Source organism: Pteronotus mesoamericanus, unplaced genomic scaffold (genome assembly GCF_021234165.1).
Source record: "Pteronotus mesoamericanus isolate MK-2021 breed Mesoamerican mustached bat unplaced genomic scaffold, CSHL_Meso_final scaffold_705, whole genome shotgun sequence".
Taxonomy (NCBI): Eukaryota; Metazoa; Chordata; class Mammalia; order Chiroptera; family Mormoopidae; genus Pteronotus; species Pteronotus mesoamericanus.
The window spans coordinates 7,881,991-7,905,880 of NW_026555326.1; the positions used below are offsets into that span (position 1 = coordinate 7,881,991).

General features: G+C 40.1%; 1 pseudogene; it reads left to right on the forward strand.

Moving 5' to 3' along the window:
- The first annotated feature begins 293 nt into the window (after nt 1–293).
- The window catches only part of LOC129062074 (histone H2A.Z-like), a 61,708-nt pseudogene continuing 38,111 nt past the window's right edge, over nt 294–23,890 (forward strand).

Sequence of the window (23,890 nt, forward strand, 5' to 3'; positions counted from 1 at the left end):
TGCCCAGAGACCCCTGAGGAGAGACTGGAAATGGAGGCGTTGGCGAAAGAATGGGAGGAGGAACCGGGGAGTCCCGACTACTTCTCCTTTCCCTAGTCTCCATTGTGCAGGAAAGGACACATCCCCAAAGAGCCAAAAGCCGAAAAGCACACAATAGAGAGCCCAAAACCACCCACTGCCAGCGTGCACACTTGCGCCAAGTGGTCCGCGACAGTTAGCGAGTGTGTGTGTGGACCTGTGTGGGCTGGCGAGGGCTCGTATGGGCTGGCAAGGCCTCCCACAGGTTGACACGGATGGGTACTGTGAGGGAGTGCACAGATCGGCGAGGGCAGGTGAAAATCGACCTGCGCCGGCTGCGATGCAGAGCAGGTGGCAGAAATAGTGGATCCCAGGCCGGAGGGGTCAGAGAGCTGCCTAGAGTCCCTGGACAGGATTAACCAGAGAGTCCTGGAGCTGACTTCCTCCCATTTCCGTAGTCCTCATTTGGTGAGGGCAAACAACGCATCCAAAGAGCCAAAAGCAGGGAAAGCACACAATAGAAGACCCTAAACAGACCAGTGCCGGGGTGCTCGCCAGCCTGGGTGGCCAGACAAGTACAGGAGGTTGCGAAGAAGCCCCCTGGGCTGGGGCAAGCATGCGTGAACCCAGGCGAGTGGGGGATCCTGTGGGGGATCCTGCCAGGCTGCAGAGCATGATCAAGGAGCCAGCAGGAGAGTGCAGAGCTATACACAGAAATAGTGGATCCCTGGCCAAAGAGGTAACACAGCTGCCACAAGCAGGAGTCAGACACAGACAGTAGACTCCTAGAAGGCTCAAATAAATGACTCAAGGCCATAAGGGGCAACAACTGACATCATAAGAGGCAGGGCCAGAAGGAAAAGTAAAGGGAAAAATAAAAAATAAATAAATAAAAACATAAAAAGACCCTCCTACTACCAAAGAAGTTTAATCAACAAAGTCAGGAAATCTAGACAGCCCAATTGAAGCAGAAGCAAAAATAAATAAAAAAATAAGTAAATTACTTAACAGACTCTCACAAAAATGAGAAGAAAAAGAAGTATCCTACAAATGAGTGGAAAAGGGGACGCCCCGCAGAAAGAGATAAATGAAATAGAGGCAAGGGAACTATCAGATATTGAATCCAAAACAATGGCTCTAAGGAAGCTCAAAGAGCTCAGCCAGCTCAAAGATAACTATGAGAACAAGATTGGGAGAAATAAAAGATATACCTAATATATAGAAACAAACACAGGGAGGCTGCCAAAATGAGGAGACAGTGAAACATGTGCCAAATGAAAGAACAGAATAAAATTCAAAAAAAAAAAAAACAACTAAACTAAATGGAGACAAACAATCTATCAGATACAGAGTTCAAAACACTCATAATAAGGATGCTCAATGATCTCAGTGAGAACTTAAACAAAGAGATAGGACACATAAAAATGGAGATAGAGAGACTTCAAAATGATGGAGGAGTGAATGGTAGTCACACTGATCTCCTCTGAGGTCCAGTTTGGAATTACAACTAAGTTGTGGAGAAATTAACTGAAAAACAACTGAACAATAGTGACAGAGAAACCTTCAAACCTTGAAGGTTTGAAGAATTGTCAACCCACAGAAGAATTGTCTTTGGCACAACCTAACTGGTAAGGAGTGTGCTAGAGGCTCGAGAAGGTGGGCTAGGCACCCACGGGCAGCAATGACAGAGGGATATTTAAACAGCCAGTTGGATCCCCCTGAGAAGAGCAGGGTCTAAACCATAAGCAGGAATCTCCAGCCTACAGCACCAGAGCCCAAAAACACAGAAACAGCCAGCTGTGAAAAGCAGCAGTGTGTTCTCTGCCAGAGATAGGTGGCTGGAGCTACAAAGGGCCATTTAAGGGCCAACGCATAAATTTCTACTGGCAGCCACTTATCCTGGGTCCCAGAGGAGGCTGGGATCAGAGGAGGTCAAGAGCCACCTGAGGAGAGAGAGGGTGGTCAGGGAAAGAACTGAGAAAGTAGAGAAGGGTCCTGGCAGGTGCTGACTCATGCACCAGGATCTAAATGAAATAGAGAGTAAAGTATCAGATATTGAGTAGAAAATGATTCTAAGGAGCTCAATGAGCTCAAAGGGAATTACCAAAAAATACAGGGAAACTATGAGGAACTTACTGCAAACTATGCCAACAAGAGAAAAGGACATAGAAACTATCAATAAGACATGAGAGGAAATGAAGAACACAGTTTCTGAATTGAAGAACACAGTAGAAGGAATCAAAGCAGGCGATGAAGACAGGATCGAATCAGTGAGCTGAAGGATAAAGTAGAAAAAATTCCCAGAAAGAGCAAGAAAATGAAAAAAGACTCAAAAAGAATGGAACAGGCATTGAGGGAAGTGCAGGACAACCTGAAACACTAATCATATCCATATAATAGGCATACCAGAGGAGAAAAGGAACAAGGGATAGAGAACCTGTTGGAAAAAGGAAAGATGGAAAAACTCCCTAATTGGAGGAGAGAAAAAGTCATGCAAGTCCAGAAAGCACAGAGCATTCAAGAGGAACAATGAGGCCCACTCCAAGATATACCATCATTAAAATGGCAAATATCAAAGACAAGAGAGAATCCAAAGGGGTGGGCAGAAAGTGAGAAACAGGTAATAACATGCGGAAAGGGGAGCCCTGATGACTTCTCAACAGAAACAGCACAAGCCAGAAGGGAATGACAAAAGAAAGATTCCAAGTAATGTACAGTAAGAGCCTGCAACCAAGGCTGCTCTACCCAGCAAGGCCCCTCAATTAAAATTGAAGGTGAAATAAGAAGTTCCCCAGACAAAAAGAAGAAGAGTAAAGGAATACACCTCCACCAAACCAGCACTGCAAGATATGCTAAAAACACCACTTTAAGAAGATGAAGAAAAAAGTGAGAAAGAGAGGATCACAGGTACAAAGGGAAAAATCAATGCAAGTACCTATCGGTAATAACTTTAAATGTTGATGGATTAAATACCCCAGTCAAAAGGCAGGATAGCTAAATGGATATGGTATCTTCATTTGCCAAGTGACATGCAGAAACAAAACCCAAATCCATCTAATCATCTCCTGAAAGTGATTTCCTCTATGGAAAGATTTGTTTTCCTTCTTACAAATACATTCTTATTCACTAAGGGATGCATTATAGTCATTGTGGATACGTTGCTTAGTCATGTGGATATCTGTTTTCTGACAAAACTTGTCTGCGCCCTTTCTTGCTGACTTTGAGTAGATGAGGGAGTCTCGGTGTCCTTGTGCAGTAGTCAGAAGAATTATTTTCTCCCAGCAATCCCCGTTGCTTTTTCTGAGCAGTTTGAGCTCTTTTGTAAAATAATCTCTGAACCTGTTATGTCCATGCTGTCTAATAAATCAGAGATTCAGAACCCTTAAAAAAAAAAGAAAAGAAAAAAAAACATGACCTACACATATGCTATACAAGAGACCCACCTCAGAAAAAAGGACCTACACAAACTGAAAGTGAAGGGATAAAAAAATATTCCAAGCAAATGGACAGGAAAAAGCAGGGGTAGCAATACTTATATCAGATGAAATAGATTTCAAAACAAAGGCCATAAAAAGAGATCCAGAAAGACACTTTATAATACTCAAAGGAAGAATCCATCAAGAAGACATAAACAGTGTAAACCTATATGCAACCTACATAGGGAGCATCAAAGTATATAGGGAAAATCTTGGAGAACTTCAAGAAAGACATAGGCAGTAACAGGGATAGTAGCATTTTTGAACAGCCCACTGCCAAAAATGGATAGATCTTCCAAACAAAACAAGGATATTGTGTAACAGAACAATGCATCAGATTAAATGCACTTAACTGACATATATAAAACTTTTCATCCAAAAAACAAAATACATATTCTTTTCAAATGCACATGGAAAATTTTCAAAGACAGACCACATGATAGGGACACACAAAAAAAAGCCTCAACGAATTCAGGACAATTGATTTCATAACAAGTATTTTTCTTGAACCACAAGGGCTTGAAACTAGAAACCAACCTCAAGGAAAAAACTCAAAAACATTCAAAATCATGGAGACTGAATAGCACATGATTAAGCAATGAATGGGTCAATAATGAGATAAGAGAAGAAATTATAAAGTTTCTGGAAACATGAAAATTAACACACAACAGTCCAAAAGCTATGGGACACAGTGAAGTCAGTCTTGAGAGGGAAGTTCATAACAATACAGGCCTACATAAAAAAGATAGGAACACTTCAAATAAACGACCCAACCCTGCAGCTGCAAGAACTGGAGAAACAACAATCAAAGCCCAGAGTGAGTAGAAGAAAGGAAATAATCAAGATCAGAGAAGAATTGAATGATATAGAGACTAAAAGAACAAATCAAAGGTTTAACCAATCCAGGTTCTGGTTCTTTGAAAAGATAAATAAAATTGACAAGCCCCTAAGCAGGCTCATCAAGAAACAAAGGGAGAGGACCCAAATTAATAATATCAGAAATGAAAGAGGAGAAATAGCAACTGATACCACAGAAATACAAAGGATTGTCAGAAACTACTATGAACAATTATATGCCAAGAAATTTGAAAACCTTGATGAAATGGACAAATTTCTAGAAAAAAGTAACCTTCCAATGCTGAATGAAGAAGCAGAAAGCCTGAAAAGACCTAAAACAGCAGGTGAAATTGAAGCAGTAATCAAGAAACTTCCAACACACAAAAGCCCTGGGCTGGACAGTTTCACAGGAGAATTTTACAAAACATTTAAGGAAGAGCTAACCCCTGTCCTTCTCAGACTATTCCAAAAACTCCAAGAGGAGGGAAGACTCCCAGACTCTTTTTATGAGGCCAGCATCACCCTAATCCCAAGACCAGATAAAGACCCTACAAAGAAAGAAAACTACAGGCCAATTTTGCTGATGAACAGAGATGCTAAAATCCTCAACAAAATATTGGCAAACTGCATCCAGCAATATATTAAAAAGATTATCCACCATGATCAAGTGAGATTCATCCCAGGGATGCAGGGATGGTTCAATATTCACAAATCAATAAGTATAATACATCACACAAACAAAAGGAAAGACAAAAACCACAGTATCATATCAACAGATGCAGAAAAAGCCTTTGATAATGTACAGCCCCCATTTGTGATAAAAACACTCAGCAAAGTGTGTATAAAGAGGGCATATCTCAACATAATAAAGGCCATACATGGCTCCTACAGCCAGCCTCATTCTCAATAGGCAAAACTAAGAGCTTTCCCACTAAGATTGGGAACAAGACAATCCTTCATCACCTTCATCACTTCTATTCAACATAATATTGGAAATCCTAACCACAGCATTCAGACAATAAAAAGAAATCAACAGAGACAAGAGGGAAGGAGGGAGGGGGGTGGGGAAAAGGAAGGGAAGGGGAAAGTCAAGGAACATATAGCAAGGACTCATGGACAAAACCAAAGAGGATGAGTTGAGGGAGGGAGGGAGAGAGGGAGGGGGCAAGGGAAAGTGGTGGGTGGGGGAGGCAGAGATAAATGTATTTGAAAAAATAAATCAAAATAAAATTTTTAAAAAAAAGAAATAAAAGACATCTAAATTGGAAAGGAGTAAGTAAAACTATCATTGTTTACAGGTGACATCATAGTGTACATGGAAAACCCTGTAGACTCCACCAAAAACTACTCAACCTAATAAGTGAATTTAGCAAACCAGCGGGATACAAAGTCAATATTCAAAAAATCGAAGGCATTTTTGTACACCAGCAATGAAATATCAGAATCAGAAATCAGGGGAAAAAATCCCATTTGCTATAGCAACAAGAAAAATAAAGTAGCTAGGAATAAACTTAACCAAGGAGGTAAAAGACCTGTACACAGAAAACTCTACAACACTGAAGAAAGAAATTAAGGAAGACACAAATAAATGGAGGCATATACCATGTTCATGCATTGGAAGAATTAACATTATGAAAATGTCCATACTACCCAAAGCTATTTATAGATTCAACACAATCCCTAATAAATTACCAATGACATATTTCACAGACATAAAACAAGCACTTAAAAAATTTATATGGAACCATAAACAACCCAGAATAGTCACTGCAATTTTAAGGAAAAAAAAAAAGTAGGAGGGATCACAATACCTGACATCAAACTATATTACAAGGCCGCTTTAATCAAAACAGTTTTGTATTGGCATAAGAACAGACACGTAGATCAACGGAACAAAATAGAGAGCCCAGAAATAAACCCATGTCTCTATGGTCAATTAATATTTGACAAAGGTGCAGAAGCATAAAATGGAGTAAAATTAGCCTCTTCAACAAATGGTGTTGGGAGAGCTGCACAGCTACATGCAAAAAATTGAAATTTGACCACCAGGTGATACAATACACAAAAATAAACTCAAGTTGGATAAAGGACTTAAATATATGTTGCAACACCATAAAAGTCCTAGAGAAGACCATAGGCAGGAAACTCTCAGATATCCCATGCAGCAATATTTTCACCGATATGTCCCCTAGAGCAAGGGAAATAAAGGAAAGAATAAACAAATGGGATTTGATCAAAACAAGAAGCTTCCACACAGCTAAAGAAAACATCAGCCAAATGAAAAGGGAGCCAACCATATGGGAAAATATATTTGCCAATGATACCTCAGGTGGGGGTTTGACCTCCGAAATATATAAAGTCACACGACTTCACACCAGAAAGACAAACAATCCAATTAACAAAACGGGCAAAGAACCTGAACAGACACTTCTCAAGGAGAACATACACTATGGCTCTTCATCACTAGCCATCAGAGAAATGCAAATTAAAACCACAATGACATACCACTTCACACAGGTCAGAATAGCCATCATAAATAAATCAACAAGCAACGGGTGCTGGTGAGGCTGTGGAGAAAAGGGAACCCTAGTACACTGTTGGTGGGAATGCAGACTGATGCAGACACTGTGTAAAACAGTTCAGAATTGCCTCAAAAAAGCTAAAAATGGAACTGCCTTTTGACACAGCAGATCCACTGCTGGGACTATACCCTAAAAATCCCAAAACGCCAATTCAAAAGAACCTATGCACCCCAATGTTCATAGCAACACAATTGACAATAGCCCAGTGCTAGAAGCAACCTAAGTGCCCACCAATAAATGAGTGGATCAAAAAAACTCTGGTACATTTACACAATGAAATACTATGCAGCAGAAAGAAAGAGCCACTACTCTTCACTACAGCATGGATAGAACTGGAGAGCTTTGTGGTTAATGAAATAAGCCAGGGGGTGAAAGACAAATACCATATGATCTCACCTATAAGTGGAATCTAGTCAGCAAAGCAAGCAGGCAAGAAAAATATGACCAGAAACATTGAAAGAAAGAAGAAACTGATGGGGATGGGAGGAAGGGAGGGAGTAGAATGTGGCAGGGAGGGGAAGGGGAAAAGTGGATCAAGGAACAGGTGTGAAGGATGCATAGATGAAGCCAAATGCAGATAGATTGAGGAGGAGAGGTGAGGGTAGGTGGGGCAGGGGAAAGTGGTGGTGGGTAAATGGAGACAAATGTATTTGAAAATTCTTTTTAAAAAGAAATAAATTAATTTAAAAAGATATATATAATCACATTATAAAACTTCCCTGGGGGGGAAATGGTGATAGAAAATATTAAAAAGAAACAGAAATGAAGAATACAATCACCAAAATGAAAATACATTAGAAGGAATCAACAGTAGATTCGATGAAGCAGAGAATCAACTCAGCAATTTGGAAGATAAGAAAGCAGAAAACATCAAAACAGCAAAAAGAATCCAAAAAAATGAAAATTGTTTAAGGGGCCCCTGGGACAACATCAAGCATACCAACATTTACATCATAGGATACCAGAAACAGAAGGGAAAGGTCAAGGGACTGAAAATCTATTTGAATAAATAATGAAGGAAAATATCCCTAACCTGGTGAGGAAAATAGACATACAAGCCCAGACAGTACAGAGAATCTCAAACAAGATGAACCTTAAGAGGCCCATACCAAGACACATGATAATTAAAATGCAAAATGTTAAAAAAAAATACAGAGTATTAAAAGCAGCAAGAGAAAATGAGTTAATTACCTACAAGGAAGCTCCCATCATGACTGTCAGGTGATTTCCCAACAAAAGCTTTGCAGGCCAGAAGGAATTGGCATGAAATACTCAAAGTCATGAAAACCAAAGATTTATAACCAAGAGTACCCTACCCTGCAAATTCATCACTTATAATGGAAGAAGAGATAAAGAGCTTCCCAGACAAGAAAAAGCTGAAGGAGTTCACCACTGTTGGGAAATGCCCTATCTGGTTTCAGGAACTATAGCCCTGCCAACAGGCAAGAGGGCTCCAAGGCTGACGCTAATCAAGGAGGTCTTGGGGAAACAGGCCACTGAGGAAACAAAACCTGTCCCCCTGGTAGGGAAGGAACCCCTGCCTCCTTCACGTCACCCTGCTTGGCCCTGGGAGATGGCTGGTTAGTCAATGATGGGTAAGATCCCTCGATGAAAGGGGCAACCTAAGACAGGCACAGCCATGTGGGCATCAGGGGAAAAACTTGGGAGACATGGAGAAGGGCGAAAGACCCGCACTCCTCACCTCAGCTTTGATATGGCCAGGGTCCTCATTCTATATGAAAGAAGTCTCCTTATCTCTTGGTGGCTCCCTCCCCCCACCTGGCTCAGGCTTGAAATAATACTGGAGACAGCCTTAAACTGGATCTGGCAGTTTCCGGGAGAAATCAGGCCTAGAAGTGAATTCTTTAATGCATATTTTGTTTTTCCTTCAAAAGCTATGATAGCCAGCTCACGCTGGGAAGGAAATTTACATTATTCACACACCCTGACCCTAAACCCTTTGGCACTCTTACGTTTATGCTCTCATGTTTGCCTGTCTCTTTTCAGACCCATGTAAATTGGTGTGTTCCTGCCATTTGTTTACTTCAAAACATCATCTGTTCTCTGTAAACTTTAACATATTCATATAATGAGATCACCTGTACGTTCCTATCACCTAGCCCCACTGATAACCCTTTCAATAAAAGCCTTTGGACAAAGGGGCTTGGGGCCTTCTCCACTAGAGGGAAGAGCCATGCCCCTTCGCCTGACAAACAGAGAAGTGTTTGCGATGACTCGTGTTTTTCCCCCAACCATGACAACCCCGTGACTGGCTCTGCGGGAATCAAAGTCCACGCTCCTACGACAGCTGGCCCCCTGGAACAGCGACCCTCAGATCCAGAGCCCATGCTCCCTCTCACATACCACCAAATCAATATTACAGGAAATGTTAAAAGTTCTTCTTTAAGAAGAAAAAATATGAAATATGAGTAATAAAATGTCAATAAATACATATCTATGAATGATTACTTTAAGTGTAAATGGATTAAATGTTCTATTCAAAAGACATACAGTGACTTAGTGAGTAAAACAAGACCCTTGTACATGTTGTCCACAAGAGATTCACTTTAGGCAGAAAAACATACACAAAGCAAAGAGATGGAAAAAGCTATTTCATAAACGTGGAAACAAAATAAAACAAAAATCTGGGGCAGCAATACTTATACCAGACAAAATAGACTTTAAAACAAAGTCTATAACAGGAGATAAAGAAGTGTCTCCCCACCAAAAGAGAGAGAGAGAGAGGAAGAGAAGAACAACAACAAAAGAAAAAAAAACCTGCAACTCCACTTCTGTGTAGTTATCTAAAGAAACCCAAAACATTAAATTGAAAAAATATATACATCCATATATTTATTTCAGCACTATTTACTTACAATAGCCAATATGGAAGGAATCTAAATGTACATCAATAAATGAGTGGATTAAGAATAAGTGGTACATGTATACATTGGAATATGACTCAGCCATAAAAATGAGCAAAGTCTTGCCATCTGTGACAACATGGATGGACCTAGAGGGTATTATGCTAAGTGGAATAAGTCAGGCAAAGAAAGGCAAATGCCAGATGATTTCATTTATAGGTGAAATTGAAAAAACAAAATAAATGAAGCAGAACAGAAACAGACTCATGATAAAGAGAATATTTTAATGGTTGCCAGATGGGAAAGGGGTTGGGGGCTGAGTGAGAAAGGTGAAGGTATTTAAAAGTACAAATTGATCACTATAGAATAGTCACAAGGATGTAAAGTACAGCATAGGGAATATAGTCAATAATATTGCAATAACTATACATGGTGTCAGATGGGTACTAGATTTATTGGGGTGATCACTTTCAAAGTTATATAACTGTATGATCATGGTGCTATACACCTGACATTAATATAGTGTATATCAACTGTAATTGAAAAATAAAGATGTGTTAAAATAAATAAAATTTTTTAAAAAGAAAAATGACCTTGCATCTCAATTGCACTGGCCGAAATTCACCTTGGTTCAGTTTTGTTGTTACTCACAAAGACCAACTCCAATATTTAAAATTGAGTGAAGATTATGGTCCAGCTACTGAGATAGAAGCCTCTAAGAAAGATTCTTCTCTGTCTGTTAAATCCTTATTTGAGCCTGGGATAGTGATTTGAAGCTGAAATTGAGATATCACCTGATTAATCATTTCACATATGTCAAATTGCTGAGCTTGGAATAACATTTTGCAAGTGATAGGAAACCTGGCAAATCTATCCTCTATTAGTCCACTTCAGGGGCCCCATACAGTCTACACTATTATTTTGGCCTTATCATTAGCTTACAGTGGATGAGGAGCCACAATAATAGGTAAGGTTCTTATTCATTAATTTTTAAAAATAAACGCCAACACTCCAGCCTTCCTGTCTGTGACACACTGCTCATATGTGGAGCTTATGACATTAAAATTTTATGTGGTGGATGGAACTAACTGTTGTCCCAAGGAACATCTCACCCCTTTGGTTAAGAGTGAAGTCTTTCCTGAATGGACGGTCATGCACTGGTAAAGGAAGTGGAAAGTTGTGAGTTTACCATTGCATCACATTGGCCTAAGGAAAGATACCCATGGATCAGGCAAATAGGGAACGGGGAGGCAAATGGGAGAGCTGGCACCTGTGGTTGGCTTCACAGTTCATGTAGGGAGTCTCTCTATATTGCCAAAGTTTTTTTAATTGAATGAGTCAGAAAATTTTTTACAACCAAATGATTGAAAAGGATGTGTTTTGTGGATTAAATAAAATATGAAAATATTTTGAAAATGTTTAAATCTTATTCAAATATTCAATAAGCTTGAATATTTGCATAATGTAATATGTGGATATTTTAGCAGAGTTAACACTATACAGAATCGCACAATTAATTTTTTAAATATACCAAATGAATAAAAAGTATAAGGAATAATAATAAGCATCTATGTAATCAGCACCTAGTTTAATAAAAATTATCACATACATTACCTTTCCTTAAAAATTTTACAGTATACTTGCTGACTTCAACAAAATATAGCCAAGGTCCCTGTGACCACTCTTTGAGAGTTTTCCTTTCACCCACAAGTAACAACTACCCTGAATTTGGTGCTTTTCATTCCGATGCATTCTTTTTATGCTTTACTGTGATTGATTGTGATGTATGTTTTTAAGTTTTAAAGTAGTATGTTATATGTACTCCCTTTTAATGTTCTTTTGCATAATATTATGTTTAAAAATTCATTCATTTTAGTTCATGATGCTTTAGTTTGTTTTCTTTTGGCAGATGGAGGGAATATGACCTTTATTGAGCTTATCTCCCTGATGGAAATAATGTTTATACAAAACCAAATGTGTGTTATTGTAACTTCTGCATCATAATTAAAATCCAAACAGGAGAGGGGAAAATGGCAGAGGAGTGAATGGGAGTCACGCTGACACCTCCTCCCAATACCAAACTGGAATTGCAACTAAATAGTGGAGAAATCACCTGGAAAACAATGGAACGATAGAGGGAGAGGAGCCTTGGAGCCATGGATGACAGTGGATTCAACTCTCACACATCCCAATGGGTGAGAAGTGCGGTGGAGGCTCGAGAGGGTGGGCTGGGTGCCCTCGGGCACCAGCACCAGAGGGACACTGAAACGGCCAGTTGGATCCCCCCAAGAAGAACAGAGTCTGAGCCATAAACAGGAACCCCTAGACTACTGCAGCTAAAACCAGGAAAACACACAGACAAAACACAACCCCAAAAAGCTTCGTGGTGCTCTCTGCCAGAGACAGGCGGCTGGGGATGCAAAGAGACATTTAAAGGGCCAACGCAAAAATTTGCAGTGGCAGCAGCCCTCCTTGATCTCTGGGAAGAGGCAACAGCAGAGTGGGCTGGTGGCTGGAAAAAGATTGGTGAGGAAAACTTTGTGAAGAGAACTGAGACAGCAGCCGGTGGAGCCCCGGTGATAACGCACCTCCCACTTTGCAGCTACCATCTCGCTCAGGCATAAGGGAATCAATTAACCTGCCTTTTGTGCGCTCCACACACAGCTTGTGCGTGTGTGAGCTGGGGAGCTAAGTGCAGACTGCAAGGACTGGAAGAAATAGAGGATCCCTGGCCAAAGGGGTCACACAGCTGCATAGAGAAACTTGAGGAGAGACTAGAGACGGAGGCGTTGGGGAAGGAACAGGAAGAGGAACCGGGAGTCCCGACTCCTTCTCCTTTCCCTAGTCTCCAGTGTGCGGGAATAGACCACACCCCCAAAGAGCCAAAAGCTGAAAAGCACACAATAGACAGCCCAAAACCACCCAGTGCCGGCGTGCACACTCACGCCCAGTGGTCCGAGAGTTGGCGAGCATGTGTGTGGACCTTCACATGGGCTGGTGAAGGCTCCCACAAGTTGGCGCTAACAGGGGCCTATGAGGGAGTGCACAAATCAGCGGGGACAGGTGTAAACTGACCCGCGAAGGCCTGCGAGTGCAGAGCGGTCGGCAGAAACAGTGGATCCCCGGCCAAAGGGGTCACAGAGCTGCTCATAGTCCCTGGAGGAGACACTGGAGACAGGATTAACCGGAGAGTCCTGGAGCTGACTTCCTCCCATTTCCATAGTCCTCATTTGGCAAGGGCAGGCAACACCACCAAAGAGCCAAAAGCAGAGAAAGCACACAATAGAAGACCCTAAACTGACCAGTCCCGGGGCACCCACCAGGCGTGGGCGCCAGACGTGAGTGCCCAAGGTTGGGTGAATAAGTGCGCAGGCAGGCTGGGGATCCTATTGGGCCAAGACCACGATCAAGGAGCCGGCGTGAGAGTGCAAAGTGACACACAGAAATAGTGGATCCCTGGCCGAAGGGGTACCAGAGCTGCCCAAAGCAGGAGTCAGACACAGACAATAGACTTATGGAAAACTCAAAGAAATGAACCAAGGCCATATAGGGGCAAGAACTGACATCATCAGAGGCAGGCACAGAAAGAAAACTAAGGGAAATAAATAAATAAATAAATAAACAAACCTACCTACTACCAAAGATGTTTGATCAACAAAGTCAGAAAATCTAGACGGCCCAATTGAAGCAGAAGCAAAAATAAACAAATAAATAAATTACTTAACAGACTTCACAAAAATGAGAAGAAAAAGAAGTATCCCCACAAATGAGTGGAAAAGGGGACGCCCCACAGAGAGAGCTAAAGGAAATAGAGGCAAGGGAACTATCAGATACTGAATCCAAAACAATGGTTCTAAGGAAGCTCAATGAGCTCAGCCAGCTCAAAGATAACTATGAGAAACTGCAGAGAAACTATTGAGATCTTACAACAAACCCTATCAAGGGCATAAAAACTATCAAGAAGACACAAGAGGATATGAAGAATACCATTTCTGAATTGAAGAACACAGTAGAAGGAATCCAAAGCAGGCTGGATGAAGCCGAGGATAAAATCAGTGAGATGGAGGATAAGGTACAAAAAAAGCTCCCAGAAAGAAAAAGAAATGGGAAAATGACTCAAAAAGAATGAAGAGGCATTTAGGGAAATGCAGGGCAACCTGAAATGCAACAATATCCATATAATAGGGATACCAGAAGGGGAAGAAGAGGAGCAAGGGATATAGAACATCCTCGAAACAGTAATGATGGAAAATTTCCCTAATTTGAGGAGAGAAAAGGTCGCTTGGATCCAGGAGACACAGAGGGCCCCGCTCAGAAGGGACTCAAGGAGGTCCACTCCAAGACACGTCATCATTAAAATGACAACTTTCAAAGACAAAGAGAGAATCCTCAAGGCAGCAAGGGAGAAGGAGAAAGTAACATACAAGGGGGCCCTGATACACCTAGGAGCTGACTTCTCAACAGAAACACTACAAGCCAGAAGGGAATGGCAACAAATATTCCAAGCCATGAAAGCAAGGGCCTACAGCCAAGGCTGCTCTACCCAGCTAGGCTCTCCATTAAAATAGAAGTGGAAATAAGGAGTTTCCCAGACAAGAGAAGACTAAAAGAATACATCTCTACCAAACCAGCACTCCAAGATATGCTAAAGGGACTGGTTTAAGAAGATGAAATAAAAGAGTGAGAAAGAGAAAAACACAGGTGCAAAGAGAAGAAATGAATAGGTTTCTATCAGTCATAACTCTCAATGGAAATGGACTAAATGCCCCGATCAAGAGACACAGGGTAGCTGAATGGATAAGAAAACATGACCCACACATATGCTGCCTACAAGAGACCCACCTCAGAGCAAGAGACCTACACAGATTGAAAGTAAAGGGTTGGAAAAAAAATATTCCAAGCAAATGGGCAAGAGAAAAAGACCAGGGATGCCATACTTGTATCAGACAAAGTAGATTTGAAAACAAAGGCCACAAAGAGAGACCCAGAGGGGCACTTTATAATACTTAAAGGAAGAATCTATCAAGAAGACATCAACATTGTAAACTTACATGCTCCCAATATAGGAGCCCCCAAGATTATAATGAAATTGTTGGACGACTTCAAAAAAGATATAGACAGCAACACACTGATAGCAGGGGATTTCAACACCCCACTGTCAAAAATGGACAGATCTTCCAAACAAAACATTAATAAACATAATGTGGCGCTGAATGACACACTGAATCAAAGAGACTGAACTGACATATATAGAACCTTACATCCCAAAGAAGAGAAATACACATTCTTTTCAAATGCTCATGGCAGTTTTTCAAAGATAGACCACATGATAGGACACAAAGCAAGCCTCAGCAAATTCAGGAAAATTGAAATAATACCAAACTGTTTCTCAGACCACAAGGGATTGACTCTGGAAATCAACCTCAAAGAGAAACTTCAAAAACTTGCAAACTCATGGAGACTGAACAGTAGACTATTAAACAATGAATGGGTCAATAATGAGATAGGAGAAGAAATCAAAAAATTTCTGGAAACCAAAGAAAATGAACAGACAACAGTCCAAAACCTATGGGACACAGCAAAGGCGGTCCTGAGAGGGAAGTTCATAGCAATACAGGCTTACCTGAAAAAGATAGAAACATTTCAAATAAAAGACCTGACACTACAACTTCAAGAACTGGAGAAACAACAACAAATAAATCTCAGAGCAAGTAGAAGGAAGGAAATAGTCAAGATTAGAGCAGAACTGAATGACATAGAAATGAAAAGAACAATTCAGAGGATCAACCAAACCAGAAGCTGGTTCTTTGAAAAGATAAATAAAATTGACAAGCCTTTAAGCAGACTCATCAAGAAACAAAGGGAGAGGACCCAAATTAATAATATCAGAAATGAAAGAGGAGAAATAACAACTGATACCACAGAAATACAAATGATCGTCAGAAACTACTATGACAAGAAATTTGAAAACCTTGATGAAATGGACAAATTTTTAGAAAAATATAATCTTCCAACACTGAAGGAGGAAGAAACAGAGAGCTTGAACAAATCGATAACAGCTGGGGAAATTAGAGCAGTGATCAAGGAACTCCCAGCACACAAAAGCCCAGGGCTGGACAGTTTCACAGGAGAATTTTACAAAACATTTAAGGAAGAGCTAACTCCTGTCCTTCTCAGACTATTCCAAAAAGTCCAAGAGGAGGGAAGACTCCCAGACTCTTTTTATGAGGCCAGCATCACCCTAATCCCAACACCAGATAAAGAACTTACAAAGAAAGAAAACAGGCCAATTTTGCTGATGAACAGAGGTGCTAAAATCCTCAACAAAATATTGGCAAACCGCATCCAGCAGTACATTCAAAAGATTATCCACCATGATCAAGTGGGATTCATCCCAGGCATGCAGGGATGGTTCCATATACACAAGTCAATAAACGTAATACATCACACAAATAAAAGAAAAGACAAAAACCACATGATCATCTCGATAGATGCAGAAAAGGCATTCGATAAGGTACAGCAGCCATTTATGATCAAAACACTCAGCAAAATGAGAATAAATGGGGAATTCCGCAACGTAATAAAGGCGATATATCAAAAACCTACAGCCAACATCATACTCAACTGACAAAACTAAAAGCTTTCCCACTAAGATCGGGAACACAACAAGAATGTCCGCTATCACCGCTTCTTTTCAACATCGTATTGGAAGTCCTAGCCACAGCGGTCAGACAAGAAAAAGAAATAAAAGACATCCAAATAGGAAAGGAGGAAGTAAAGCTATCACTGTTTGCAGATGACATGATAGTGTACATATAGAACCCAGTAGACTCTACCAAAAAACTCCTCAACCGAATAAGTGAATTTGGCAAAACAGCAAGATACAAAGTCAATATTCAGAAATAAAAGGCATTTTCGTACATGAGCAATGAAAGAGAAGATAAAGAAATCAGAAAAAAAAATACCATTCATTATAGCAAGAAGAAAAATAAAGTACCTAGGAATAAATTTAATCAAAGACGTAAAAGACCTGTACACAGAAAACCATACAACATTGAAGAAAGAAATTAAGGAAGACACAAATAAATGGAAGCATATACCGTGTTCATGGATTGGAAGAATTAACATCAAAATGCCCATACTACCCAAAGCAATTTATAGATTCAATGCAATCCCTATTAAGATACCAGTGACATATTTCACAGAAATAGAACAGACATTTCAAAAATTTATATGGAACCATAAACAACCCCAAATAGCCACAGCAATTTTGAGGAAGAAAAACTAAGTAGGAGGGATCACAATACCGGACAGCAAACTCTACTACAAAGCCGCTATACTCAAAACAATCTGGTACTGGCATAAGAACAGACCCATAGACCAATGGAACAGAAAAGAGAACCCAGAAATAATCCCAGTTCTATGAGGGCAACTAATATTTGACAAAGGGAGCAGAAGCATAAAGTGGAGCAATAATAGCCTCTTCAACAAATGGTGTTGGGAGAGCTGGATGGCTACATGCAAAAAATTGAAATTGGATCATCAGCTGACACCATACACAAAAATAAACTCAAGATGGATAAAAGACTTAAATATAAGTCGCAACACCATCAAAGTCCTAGAGGAGAACATTGGCAGGAAACTCTCAGATATCCCACGCAGACATTTTTTCACTGATATGTCTCCTAAAGCAAGTGACATCAAGGAAATAATTAACAAGTGGGACCTCATCAAAATAAGAAGCTTCTGCATGGCTAAAGAAAACATGAGCAAAATGAAAAGGGAGCCAACCGTATGGGAAAATATATTTGCTAATGATACATCAGATAGAGGTTTGATCTCCAAGATATACAAAGAACTCACTTGACTCCACTCCAAGAAGACAAACGATCCAATCAAAAAATGGGCAAAGGACCTGGGCAGACCCTTTTCCAAGAAGGAGATACAGAGGGCCCAGAGGCATTTGAAAGGATGCTCAGCATCACTAGCCATCAGAGAAATGCAGATCAAAACCACCATGAGGTACCAACTCACACCGGTCAGAATGGCCATCATAAACAGATCAACAAATGACAGGTGCTGGCGAGGCTGTGGAGAAAAGGGAACACTAGGACAGTGTTGGTGGGAATGCAGTCTTGTGCGGCCATTGTGGAAAGCAGTGTGGAATTTCCTCAAACAGCTGAAAATGGAACTGCCTTTTGACCCAGTGATTCCCCTGCTGGGACTATACCCTAAGAATCCCAGAACACCAGTTCAAAAGAACCTATGCACCCCTATGTTCATAGCAGCACAATTTACAATAGCCAAGTGTTAGAAGCAATCTAAATGTCCATCAATAGATGATTGGATCAAAAAATTATCATACATTTACACCATGGAATACTATTCAGCAGAAAGAAAAAAAGAACTACTAAACTTTGCAACAGCATGGATGGAACTCGAGAGCATTATGGTAAGTAAAATAAGCCAGGGGGCAAAAGACAAATATCATATGATCTCACCTATAAGTGGAACCTAACCAACAATACAAAGATACAAGGAAAATAAGACCAGCAACACTGAAAGGAAAAGAATCCAACAGAGACAAGAGGGAAGGAGGGAGGCGTGTACAGGGGAAAAGGAAGGGAAGGGGAAAGTCAAGGAACATATAGCAAGGACTCATGGACAAAACCAAAGAGGAAGATTTGAGGGAGGGAGGGAGAGAGGGAGGGGGCAAGGGAAAGTGGTGCGGGGTAGGCAGAGAAAAATGTGTTTGAAAAAATAAATTAATTAGTTTAAAAATAAATAAATAAATAAATAAATAAAATTTGAAGTTGTGCTATTTTTATACAAAACATTAAAAACAAAGAGGAAGTGTGAGGCATCTGTTTCAGAAACAGGATGAACTGTGCCAACAGTCCTCACTCCACCTTCTTAAGTCACACTACTTCACTCCCATTAGCAAGCGACATAGAAGGCTGTAAACTCAATTTAAATCTGGAACCAAAAGAAAGGTTAAAAATCTCTGGTTGATTTTATTTTCCAACTCAGCCAGTTCAGTTTAAAAGACAGGCATGTGGAAGAAGGAAAGTTATGTAAAAATGTAAGCATAGTATAGCTGTCTTTCAAATTTTAAGTGAGAACACAAAGTTTTATATTATAGTTTGGCTGGTACTGTTGGGTGAATTAAGAGAAAGCAACTGCTTCCCAAAATGTAAAGCCAAGTGCTCACTTGCATCTTTTTAAAAAAATACCTATGATGCCCTCAGCCCACAACTTCATAGATAGCTGGGTCTAATCTCTGGACCACTGTTTTCTTGAGTATTAGTCATTAGTACAAAAACTCCCCTTGGTACCAGTAGCATAAATTACGCCCCAGTGCTATTCCAGAAGCTCAAAAGGAATTAATCACTAATTTAAAAATTAAAAATGAAAGTAAATACTAAGGCTGAGCACACACATTACCATCCCCCCATTTGGCCCTTTTCAAGATCATAATATCGTAGGTATGTGTGACTCAAGTTGCAGTAGCTTGACTGATCATCTGTAATTACTTATTTCATGTAGCAATGCTGGTAAACCCCCAGAATCTGTGGCCCAGAAAAGAAAAATTGTCAATGATTTTACTACTATTGACTTTGTGAGAACCACCCACAAAAGCAATCAATACAAAAGGATGTCAACCGTAACTCACAAATTAAAAATAAATTAAAAAATTGTTTTTGTTTAAAGTACTATATGTATTTTTCTCATTCCAAAATCTCATATGAAAAAGGCACTTACAACCTTCTGGTCAAGATGGTGACATAGGTAAATGCTGTACTTAGAACATCCCACAACCACATCAAAATTACACCTAAACTACAGAAAAGCCATCATTCAGAACCACCCATAATCTAGTTGAACCAAAGTCCTACAACTAAACGTACACAGAAGAAGCCATGTGAAGAATGGTAGGAGGGGCAAAGACACTGTCCAAATTGGTCCCACACCCAGACCACACCAGAGAATCACTCAACCACTTCCACAAATGACACACCCAAAGGGCAAACTCAGCAGGCACCAGAGCCCTACTAAAGAGCATACTGCTCCACAAGGTCAGCCCCTGCACACTGTAGTCACAACCAATCAGCTTCAGGATCAATCCCTTCCAGTGACATGCCAAGAATGATGAAGGCTCAACTGCAATAGAAGGGCAAATACAACCCACACAGGATACACACCTGGAGCTGCTGGCTCAGGTGACCAAAGAGACAGTGCTACTGGGCCCCACAGGATACCACTACATAAGGCCACTCTACCAAGATTGGGAGAAATAAAAGATATACCTAATATATAGAAACAAACACAGGGAGGCTGCCAAAATGAGGAGACAGTGAAACATGTGCCAAATGAAAGAACAGAATAAAATTCAAAAAAAAAAAAAACAACTAAACTAAATGGAGACAAACAATCTATCAGATACAGAGTTCAAAACACTCATAATAAGGATGCTCAATGATCTCAGTGAGAACTTAAACAAAGAGATAGGACACATAAAAATGGAGATAGAGAGACTTCAAAATGATGGAGGAGTGAATGGTAGTCACACTGATCTCCTCTGAGGTCCAGTTTGGAATTACAACTAAGTTGTGGAGAAATTAACTGAAAAACAACTGAACAATAGTGACAGAGAAACCTTCAAACCTTGAAGGTTTGAAGAATTGTCAACCCACAGAAGAATTGTCTTTGGCACAACCTAACTGGTAAGGAGTGTGCTAGAGGCTCGAGAAGGTGGGCTAGGCACCCACGGGCAGCAATGACAGAGGGATATTTAAACAGCCAGTTGGATCCCCCTGAGAAGAGCAGGGTCTAAACCATAAGCAGGAATCTCCAGCCTACAGCACCAGAGCCCAAAAAACACAGAAACAGCCAGCTGTGAAAAGCAGCAGTGTGTTCTCTGCCAGAGATAGGTGGCTGGAGCTACAAAGGGCCATTTAAGGGCCAACGCATAAATTTCTACTGGCAGCCACTTATCCTGGGTCCCAGAGGAGGCTGGGATCAGAGAGGGCTGGAGCCACCTGAGGAGAGACTGGAGAGGGTGGCTTTAGGGAAAGAACTGAGAAAGTAGACAGCAGGGTCCTGGTGCTGACTCATGCACCAGGACTAAATGAAATAGAGGCAAGTAAAGTATCAGATATTGAGTAGAAAATGATTCTAAGGAGCTCAATGAGCTCAAAGGGAATTACCAAAAAATACAGGGAAACTATGAGGAACTTACTGCAAACTATGCCAACAAGAGAAAGGACATAGAAACTATCAATAAGACATGAGAGGAAATGAAGAACACAGTTTCTGAATTGAAGAACACAGTAGAAGGAATCAAAAGCAGGCTTGATGAAGACAAGGATCGAATCAGTGAGCTGAAGGATAAAGTAGAAAAAAATTCCCAGAAAGAGCAAGAAAATGAAAAAAGACTCAAAAAGAATGAACAGGCATTGAGGGAAGTGCAGGACAACCTGAAACATAATCATATCCATATAATAGGCATACCAGAGGAGAAAAGGAACAAGGGATAGAGAACCTGTTGGAAAAAGGAAAGATGGAAAACTTCCCTAATTGGAGGAGAGAAAAAGTCATGCAAGTCCAGAAAGCACAGAGGGTCCCATTCAAGAGGAAACCAATGAGGCCCACTCCAAGATATACCATCATTAAAATGGCAAATATCAAAGACAAAGAGAGAATCCAAAAGGCAGAAAGTGAGAAACAGGTAATAACATACAAGGGAGCCCTGATGACTTCTCAACAGAAACAGTACAAGCCAGAAGGGAATGGCAAGAAATATTCCAAGTAATGAAAAGTAAGAGCCTGCAACCAAGGCTGCTCTACCCAGCAAGGCCCTCAATTAAAATTGAAGGTGAAATAAGAAGTTCCCCAGACAAAAGAAGAGTAAAGGAATACACCTCCACCAAACCAGCACTGCAAGATATGCTAAAAACACCACTTTAAGAAGATGAAGAAAAAAAGTGAGAAAGAGAGGATCACAGGTACAAAGGGAAAAAATCAATAAGTACCTATCAGTAATAACTTTAAATGTTGATGGATTAAATACCCCAGTCAAAAGGCAGGATAGCTAAATGGATATGGTATCTTCATTTGCCAAGTGACATGCAGAAACAAAACCCAAATCCATCTAATCATCTCCTGAAAGTGATTTCTCTATGGAAAGATTTGTTTTCCTTCTTACAAATACATTCTTATTCACTAAGGGATGCATTATAGTCATTGTGGATACGTTGCTTAGTATGTGGATATCTGTTTTCTGACAAAACTTGTCTGCGCCCTTTCTTGCTGACTTTGAGTAGGATGAGGAGTCTCGGTGTCCTTGTGCAGTAGTCAGAAGAATTATTTTTCTCCCAGCAATCCCCGTTGCTTTTTCTGAGCAGTTTGAGCTCTTTTTGTAAAATAATCTGAACCTGTTATGTCCATGCTGTCTAATAAATCAGAGATTCAGAACCCTTAAAAAAAAAAAGAAAAGAAAAAAAAAACATGACCTACACATATGCTGCCTACAAGAGACCCACCTCAGAAAAAAGGACCTACACAAACTGAAAGTGAAGGGATAAAAAAAAAAATATTCCAAGCAAATGGACAGGAAAAAAAGCAGGGGTAGCAATACTTATATCAGATGAAATAGATTTCAAAACAAAGGCCATAAAAAGAGATCCAGAAAGACACTTTATAATACTCAAAGGAAGAATCCATCAAGAAGACATAAACAGTGTAAACCTATATGCAACCTACATAGGAGCATCAAAGTATATAGGGAAAATCTTGGAGAACTTCAAGAAAGACATAGGCAGTAACAGGGATAGTAGCATTTTTGAACAGCCCACTGCCAAAAATGGATAGATCTTCCAAACAAAACAAGGATATTGTGTAACAGAACAATGCATCAGATTAAATGCACTTAACTGACATATATAAAACTTTTCATCCAAAAACAAAATACACATTCTTTTCAAATGCACATGGAAAATTTTCAAAGACAGACCACATGATAGGGACACACAAAAAAAGCCTCAACGAATTCAGGACAATTGATTTCATAACAAGTATTTTTCTTGAACCACAAGGGCTTGAAACTAGAAACCAACCTCAAGGAAAAAACTCAAAAACATTCAAAATCATGGAGACTGAATAGCACATGATTAAGCAATGAATGGGTCAATAATGAGATAAGAGAAGAAATTATAAAGTTTCTGGAAACATGAAAATTAACACACAACAGTCCAAAAGCTATGGGACACAGTGAAGTCAGTCTTGAGAGGGAAGTTCATAACAATACAGGCCTACATAAAAAAAGATAGGAACACTTCAAATAAACGACCCAACCCTGCAGCTGCAAGAACTGGAGAAACAACAATCAAAGCCCAGAGTGAGTAGAAGAAAGGAAATAATCAAGATCAGAGAAGAATTGAATGATATAGAGACTAAAAGAACAAATCAAAGGTTTAACCAATCCAGGTTCTGGTTCTTTGAAAAGATAAATAAAATTGACAAGCCCCTAAGCAGGCTCATCAAGAAACAAAGGGAGAGGACCCAAATTAATAATATCAGAAATGAAAGAGGAGAAATAGCAACTGATACCACAGAAATACAAAGGATTGTCAGAAACTACTATGAACAATTATATGCCAAGAAATTTGAAAACCTTGATGAAATGGACAAATTTCTAGAAAAAAGTAACCTTCCAATGCTGAATGAAGAAGCAGAAAGCCTGAAAAGACCTAAAACAGCAGGTGAAATTGAAGCAGTAATCAAGAAACTTCCAACACACAAAAGCCCTGGGCTGGACAGTTTCACAGGAGAATTTTACAAAACATTTAAGGAAGAGCTAACCCCTGTCCTTCTCAGACTATTCCAAAAACTCCAAGAGGAGGGAAGACTCCCAGACTCTTTTTATGAGGCCAGCATCACCCTAATCCCAAGACCAGATAAAGACCCTACAAAGAAAGAAAACTACAGGCCAATTTTGCTGATGAACAGAGATGCTAAAATCCTCAACAAAATATTGGCAAACTGCATCCAGCAATATATTAAAAAGATTATCCACCATGATCAAGTGAGATTCATCCCAGGGATGCAGGGATGG